Source organism: Mus caroli, chromosome X (genome assembly GCF_900094665.2).
Source record: "Mus caroli chromosome X, CAROLI_EIJ_v1.1, whole genome shotgun sequence".
Taxonomy (NCBI): domain Eukaryota; kingdom Metazoa; phylum Chordata; class Mammalia; order Rodentia; family Muridae; genus Mus; species Mus caroli.
In genome coordinates, this window is record NC_034589.1 from 15,463,602 (window position 1) to 15,472,544 (window position 8,943).

Below are 8,943 nucleotides of genomic sequence, written 5' to 3' on the forward strand. Positions count from 1 at the left end.
CTGCGCATGCAGCCTCGATGCCCTGGCCATCTCATGTCCAGGGTGTGCCAATACAGTCCAATAGAAACTTTGCCTTTAGGAAGGAATCACAGACATTGAAAAGAAGGGCTTTAATTGTCATTAAGTATGCAGTAGGAGGGAGTGTGCTTCAGACAGCCTAGACAGTGTGGGCGGCCAGTCACTCCTGCTACTACAGCTGCAGACACTACTTTGTACATAACAAGACCATGAAGGAAAGCAGTCCCTTTCAAAAAACTTGAAAAAAATGTTCACAGTGCTTTGTATCAACAGAATGCATTTATGACAATTACTATACAGACTCACAAATCCTAGGGCTTGCTTTATATCAGAAAGAAAACAAGATGATCATTTACAGTATTTATGATTTATATCAAATTAAAGAAAACATCAATTATACACTTTCCCCTCAGACAGGATAAACTGCCAAGGAATACAGCTTAGCACCTTTGTCCACAAAGGGAATGGTGCTTAAAAACAAAAACACTTTCTTGAGAATGAAGTGCCTTTTTCTCTATTTGTTATAACCAGCATGTGCCAGCAGTAATCAAAATGGAGGAGGGCCTGAAAAGTCTACCTGGGCAAGCTGACGAGCACATATCACAGTTTAAAAAGGAAAGTTATGTACGCTATGATACAAGTCCCAAATACGCAGTGTCAAATGACATCTATTTCTTTTCTTGCTTAGTGATCATACCCCTTAGTCAGGTGTGACAGATCTCATGGCATTGGACTTATTTTTCTCTACAGGCTTTAAAATCTGGAAGGAACACATGAGGGCTTCATCTATACTCATCATGGCTTCTGCACTGTCAAACACGTCACCATAGTTGGGTGCAGAAAGCAGAGTTATTTCCTCTTTGAAAAAAAAAAAAAGAATACCCAAGATACAGTCCACAGAACTCAAAAAGGTCAACAAGCTGAAGGGCCCAAGTGAGGCTGTCTCAATCCCACTTGGGAGGAAGAAGAAAGCAATCACAAGTGGGGATGGAGGGAGGGACCTGGGAGGGAAAGTGGACAGGTGGGGAGGGAGTAGGGGGGAGAGGGAAACCTGATCAAGTATTGGGTGAGGAAAAAAGAATGAAGCCCTGAGGGCCAGCAGAAAGAATGTAAACAGACAATCTCAGGAAATAGGAGGTTGGGGAACCACCAAGAATGCACCAGAGACCTGGGAGGTGAGACACTCTCAGGACTCAAAGGGAGAGACCTTAGATGAAATGCCACACAGTAGGGAGAGGGAACTTATAGAGCCCACCTCCAGCAGGAAGACAGGATATCAAGTGAGGGATGGGGTTGGCATAATTGTTACTGTTTGAAAGAATTACAGGGATGGAAATGGAGAGGAACCTGAGGAAAAGAAGGTCTAGTGACAGGCCCAAAGTGGGATTCAGCTCAAGGGGATGTCCCAAGGCCTGACACTATTACTGAGGTGATGGAGGAAACGCTCACAAAAAGGGACCTATGACTTCCCTCTGAAAGACCCAACAAGCAGCTGAAAGTGTCCGATGCAGATATTTGCACAAAACAAATCGACAGAAGTAGCTAACCTCTGTTGTTGAATAAGGGAAAGCTGAAAGAAGCTGAGGAGAAGGGCAACCCTGTAGGAGGACCAATCAATCCTACAGGGATTGAGACTAATTAATCCTAATTAGTCTCAATTAATCTGGACTCTGAGATCTATGAAACACTGGACCACCAAACAGACAGCATACACCAGCAATATGAGTCCCCAACACATAGAGAGCAGGAGACTGCCAGGTCTGTGTTCATTCAGAGATGATGCACCTAACCTTCAAGAGACTGGAGGCCCAAGGGAGTTTAGAGATCAGGTGTGGTAGGGGTGGGGGCATCCACGTGGAGATGGGGGGAAGGAGAAAGTGTGGAATGTGGAGCAGACAGAGGGTAGATTGTAAGCAGGGAATGGAATATGGAGTGTAAAAAAATAAATTAAAAATAAAATAATTCTTTAAAAAAAACAAAAAAAACAAAAAATAGCCCTCAACCACCTGATGAGCTCTACATGTAATATCTAAATCATACTTATGGAGAAACTTTGCAAGTCTGCACCAAATGTGAAGAAAACTCCTCTGTCATTTTCATCCCAGCCTGAGACATCTTTATTGGGGTCAAACCACAAAGATCACAAAGATCTTGATCTGATATGCCAGTTTATCTCATAATTCGCTGAAGCTTCTCCATAGATGGAAGTTCTGCTGATAAACCTCCATGACAGCAGAATATTTTCTGGTCAACAATGGCTGCTCTTAGTAAGCAGCTGAAACAGTCTGTGAATGTTTTCCAAGGCTTAATGGTGTATCCTTTTTTACACTCATCATAAAGTCCATAGATTCTTTTGATACTGGCACACTCATGCTTCCCTCTGAGAAGAAAAAAGTTCTTCAGATACTTAGTGTTGTAGGCCAGCAAGAGGAAGATCATCTCCAGGGCCTGCTTGACCCCTGTCCACATAGTCCCTGAAAAACAAATGGTTGCTTTCTGGAGGGAAGATACTATATTCAAACAGCAGGAGCAAGTCATAGTTCTGCCCTTAGATGTCACCACATATCTTGAGTGGTGCTTCAACTTCTAAAAGGATAGGCTTACTGAGAAAGTTCTCCTGAGACTTGAGGCAGATTCCTTGGATTGCATTCTGGTGGATCTGGACTTTCTTGCCTGACTGGGACCCTCTCACTTTCAACAGCCATTTTATAATGCTGTCAATGTTGATTTTATTGATATCCACCACCGCCATGCCCCTACTGGCTTGTGCCTCCCTCAAGCTAGAAGCCCCACTACCAATGGTGGTAGCAGCAGTGGCAGCAGCCACAGTGGGCTGTGACAGTGGCCAACTCCTCTACTCTCACCCCCCTCCCACCCCACTACAGTGCCTGTCTTCTGGCTTCCACTGGAACCAGGAGTAAAAATGGTTTCACAAATTGAAATCTATCCGTTGTTGAAATCACAATTTATATAAACAGATCATTGTGAAAGAACTAATTTCAATTTTGAAGGAAGGTATGCTATGTGTAAAATAATATCAGACCATATTACATGCTTCAAAGAACTCTTTCATGGATGGAGAAGTTAATGTATAAGGAATATTTTTGTTATTGTCTTGCATGAATTGGGTTTTTAGATCTGAAACCATTCTGCATCAAAACCTATCCTTTACATTGTGTTCTAGTCATGCTGCCTGTATTTACTTACTTTTGTGTGTGTGTCAGCAGGAATTCATGTGCCATGGCAGGTGTATTTAGAGGTCAGAAGACAACTTGCAGAAATTAACTCTACTTCTACTGTGTGGTGTCGGTTTTGGAGAATGGAACGATGTGAGCAGGTTTGGTGGCTGATTATGGGATGGATCCCCGGGTGGGGTAGTCTCTGGATGGACCCTGATATAGCTGTCTCGAGTGAGGCTAGGCCAGTGCCTGACACATATATTTAAGCATCACTTTGTTATTAGTATACTAATAAATCTAATAATGTTTATCTCTTACTCTGTGTTGCACATGATACTAGATCAGTTAGAAAAAGAGGAGTTGAGAGCATGAACTATCAGCTTTGGAGATAATTTTATATTCCAGGAAATAAAACTGATAAATTTTTTAATAAAATAAAAAATGTATTAATTAATTCATTCATTTATTTTACACCCGACTCATCTCTTCGCAGTACTACCATTAGAATAGGGAACAAAGTACCCATGAAAAGAGCTACAGAGACAAAGTTTGGAGCTAAGACAAAAGGATGGACTATCCAGAGACTACCTCACCCAGGGATCCATCCCATAATCAGCCACCAAACCCAGACACTATTGCACTTGCCATCAAGATTTTGCTGAAGGGACTCTGATATAGCTGTCTCTTATGAGGCTATGCCAGTGCCTGGAAAATACAGAAGAGGATGCTCATAGTCATCTATAAGATGGAACACAGGACCCCCAATGGAGAAGCTAGAGAAAGCACCCAAGGAGCTGAAGGGGTCTGCAACCCTATAGGTGGAACAACAATATGAACTAACCAGTACCCCCAGAGCTCATGTCTCTAGCTGCATATGTAGCAGAAGAATGCCTGGTAGGCCATCATTGGGAAGAGAGGCCCCTTGGTATTGCAAACTTTATATGCCCAGTACAGGGGAAAGCCAGGGCCAAGAAGTGGGAGTGGGTAGTTAGGGGAGCAGAATGGGGGTAGGGTATAGAGAACTTTCAGGATAGCATTTGAAATGTAAATTTAAAAATATCTAAAAAGAAAAAAAGAAAAGAAATAATGCTGAGTCCCAAGAAATACTTAGCTTCATGTGCTGGATCAAGTTTACCTGGGACAGACAGGCTTATAAGCACAGGCACTTACTTGGGGACAGCATAAGGTACTTTCAGTGTGTACTTGGAAGACCCTTTGGTTTTACCAGAACACAGTTCACCCTTGACCTTCTCTAGTGGTGCTGCCTGCCACAGAGCTTGCTAGACTCCTTCCAACAGTAAATGGAAGTGGTAATAAAGAATATTTTTACACTGGACTTTTTAGCCAGCTAGATAATAAATTTTTCATACTGTTCAATGGCAAAGACAAGGTTAGGGATTGGTTAGGTTTCCGAAGAACTTTGGCCTAAGAATAAAAGAAAGATATAAGATAAGAAAGAAAGAAAGAAGAGAGAGAGAGAGAGAGAGAGAGAAAGAGAGAGAGAGAAAGAGGAAGAAAGAAAGAAAGAAAGGAAGAAAGAAAGACGAAAGACTGAGGTTCTAATGCAGTGACATAACACCATATGCAAAGGCATGAGTTTGATTTACAGCACCACAAAAAAAGCCCCCACAAACAAACAAACAAAACAACCACCAGTACCATAGTTATTTAAGTATTTATTTTGAAAACAGAAAAAGGTTGCTGGACTTGTCAACACACATTTTTAAATCTCAACCATCTCAACCATTGGAGAATAAGGCAGGAAGATCACAAATTTCAGGCCACAGTGTGCTACAAAGTAAGTTCAAGGCCAGGCTGAACTACATAGTAAGATCTTAACTAAGAAATTTTAGCAAGTCAGTATTAAGACTGTCTCTTCAGGCAGAGCTGGAGAGGTAGCTCCTTGGCTAAAAGCACTTGCTGCTCTGACAAAGATCCTAAGTTCTTATGGCCTCTGCTGGAACTTATGTCACACAGATACAGTTTCCATAAAGATTTTAAAATTTTCAAAATTCATTAGACCCAATAATAAGTTTTGTAGGTTGTTAGACTGACTTAGCAAACAAACATTAAATATGGTTGCCACCCACCAAATCTCAACAAACAATACTGTAAATAACTGTTAATTTAGAGTAGTTAAAAAAGATTACACATTTTAATTGAAAGCTAAAAGGTTGTGCATAGTCTTTGAAGATGTATATATATAATATATGTATATAATTAAATAGTACAAAAGGAGAGTGGAATTGAAATATACATTATAGTTATGAAAGTAAAATCCAGGATTGCAACAAAAGCATGACAGTGCCATTCAAAATAATTTACAGATAAAAGATAACTCTGATAAAATTAACAATGAAATTTTTATTGATCTAGACTAATTTTAAAATTCATTGAGAACAATTAATATCAGAATAGACAAGAAAATACTGTATAAATAGAGCAAAATGGAAGGCATCATTAATTAAAAATAAACATATATACATCAATAAATAACAAAATAAAATTTAGAAATGTTTAAGGCAAAAAAATGTAAAATTCAATATAAAATACTTATAAATATATAATTTAATAAATTAAATTGAGAAGACATATTCCTATATACCTACTAAAATTAAAATTGTGTTCCTTGTATTAGTGAAGTTCAAACTTAAGATCTTTCACATGTTAGGCAAGTGTTCCACCACTGAGCTGTATTTCAGACTATCAGTTCTTGGTTCATATACAAGACAACTGCAAGGATTCTTTGTGATGTCTTCACTGTGACTAAAATACTAGTCAAAGCAACATTACAGTCACTTAGGTAAAGATGTTGCAGATGAAGGCTTAGGGAGAGAAGTCAAAATTATATGAGAGATAAAAAGATATAAAAAAATCTAGACAACTGTGACATGATGTGAAGTACAGAATTAGAACACAGAGAAGTGTCATATGTTATACTAGAATAACTTTATATTCCCTCTATGCGGAAAAGATCACTTAAGGATTAAAGTAAGACACTTACATAGTAGAAAGTACCTTTTAAGTACATGTCTGACTGCTGTGTGATAAATGTGCTTGAAGGAAGAAGAAGTGAGTGCAAGAGGAGTTAGAAAGACAGGAACATAAATCTAAGAAAGATAATATGACATTTTTGTTCTAAGATGATAGCAGATGGTAGAGGTCATGAAGAAAAAGCAGATAGATCAAAGCTATGCACTTTAAAGTTAAAGTCAGCTGGCTTGGGTGATTGATATGTGAGAGATAAATGAAAGAGAAAAGTTACAGATACTGATGCCATTCATTAACTATGAGATAATGGAGTAAGCGGATCATGAGAACTAGAGTCAAAGGAGAAAACAAATGGAAAACTGGGTTGTGGCCTAAGTGGGTAGTCCCTTACTTAGGATCAGAGCCATTTAATTCTACCTTTCCTGTGTTAAGCAGGATTCCCAGTGAAGGAATAAAGATACCAACTCACCCACAAATTCTTTGACCCCAAATTTTTCCTGCCTACAAGCAGTACAAGGTCAAAGATGGGACAGAGACTGAGGGAATGGCCAACCAATGACTGACCCTAATTGAGACCCATCCTTTGGGCAAGAACCAATTCCTGACACTATTAGCAATAGTCTTTTATGCTTGCAGATAGGAGCCTAGAATAATTCTCCTCTGAAAGGCTCTACCCAGCAGCTGACAGAAAGAGAGTAGAGACTCCCATCCAAATATTGGAAGGAGCTTGGAGAGTCTTGTGGAAAGATTAAGGGACCCAAAGGTGATAGGAAATCCACAAGAAGAGAAACAGGGCCAATTATCTTGGAATCTTTGAGGAGCCCAGAGACTGAATCACTAGCCAAACATGGACTGGACCAGGCTTCCCTTCACATATATAAGATGTGCAGCTTTGTCTTCATGCAGGTCCCTCAATAACTGGAGTGGGGGCTATCCCTAACTCTATTGTCTACCTGTAGATCCTGTTCCCTCAACTTGGCTACTTTGTCTGACCTCAGTGAGAAAAGTTGTGCCTAGTCCTTCAGTGACTTGAGGTGCAATGGTGGGTTGGTACCCAGGAGAGACCTCTCCCATCTCAGAGGAGAAGGGATGGATAGGTGGAGGGTTTGTGTGAGGAGAGACTGGGAGGAGGGGGGCCTGCGAAAATAAAACAAAACATCGAGCTCTCTATATGAAAGGAATCAGTACTGAACCAGCAAAGCTCCTGAATTTTTTCTTCAGAGACAAATGGATGGCATGATCCATTTCAGGACAAATCTAACCTGTTTTTGGTTCAGAAAGTAAAGTAATGAAGTCACAATATTGTTAAAGTCTACATTCAGTTGATGAGGTGTATGTAACAAAAATTGCTAACCTTGTAGACGGTGAGAAGACTTAGAAACAGTTATGCCATTAGATAAATCCTTCAACATGCTCTTGTCTCAGAGCAACATATTTTTTTTTATCTCATCCTAGCTTTCAACCTTCATGTCAGCAACCTAGGTAATGGGAGAAAGAATGATTTTTTTCTAAAAGGTTACTAAAGTGTTAAGATAGAAGTTACAAATATAAGAGCAATACAATCAAAGAGTAGAGAGGAAAATGATGAACCCAGACTACAGACAAAAAGCATCTAGTCCATAGGAGGACCTGGAGTCAGATAATCTCCAATCATGTTTTGGATTTAGTACATTGCTTCATATAAAATACTGGATGAAGTGGTGAGCTTTGTTGGATCTCAGTTTCACCATCTCTGGAATAGTCAGTGTCAGGCTCTCGTAGTCAACTGGAATTTCATATATGATATTAAACATATCTATTACATTACCCTATACCCTTAAATAATGTGAAAGTTTTAATGTTGGAGACTGAATCAAGGCCTTACATGTGTTAGCCATATATTCAACATCAAGCTGCATCCCAGCTCAACATGAGCTTTTTAATTGTCTAATGAAAGTTTGGTACCAAAAAAAATCTTTTATAAAGGAAACTTGAGGTTGAGGAAATGGCTACATGGATAAAGATTTTACTGAGCAAGTGTGAGGTTCCAAGTTTGTGTGTCCAAGCTCAGTGCCAGGAAAATGCGGGAACCTTGCTAGAATCCCAGTGTTTAGAAGATAAAAACAGGGAATCTTATTTGCAAGCTGGCTAGCTAGTATATCTAGGTGTATCACTAAGCTCTGGGTTCACTTGAGACACCTTTCCCTAACATGGAGAGTAACTGAGAGAGACTCCTGCCATCAGCCTCGGGCCTAAACACACACACACAAATACACATACACACACACACACACCACATGTACTCATATGCCAGTAAATATGAATGCATATTACATGCACATAGTAAAAAAATTATGTGTATCCAATTAAGTTTCATATAAATGAAAAAAAATCAGTTTCCGAGGAACTAAAACTGGAAAGCTAGAAACTCATTATTTTCTTTCTACTTTATTTTCACATCTGTGCTCTTCTCTCTGATAATTGGCATTTCTTGGTCAGATAACATATTTAAATGGTTGCTAAGTTTCAACATAGAGCTTGCATAAGCTTTTATCTCATCTCAGTAGATCACAATTTCAGATTGGTTATGGCTTTTCTACTGTCAAATGTGATAGAAAATCTGATTGGCCGAGAAATAAGTGATTAAACTTTTATTTACCCAGACCTTAGTGCAAGAAGGTATAAATCCTTTTTAGTCTAGGAGGGATCATGTATTGAGAATAAAGCCCATAGTAACTGGAATATGAGCTCCACACTTTGTTTTTTTTTTTTTTTT

The 8,943-nt window shown here is 39.3% G+C and overlaps 1 pseudogene; it reads right to left on the minus strand.

Annotated features, from left to right (window-relative positions):
- Nucleotides 1-686: 686 nt before the first annotated feature.
- Nucleotides 687-2,770, minus strand: LOC110287098 (annotated as a pseudogene).
- Between the last annotated feature and the right edge of the window lie 6,173 nt (nt 2,771-8,943).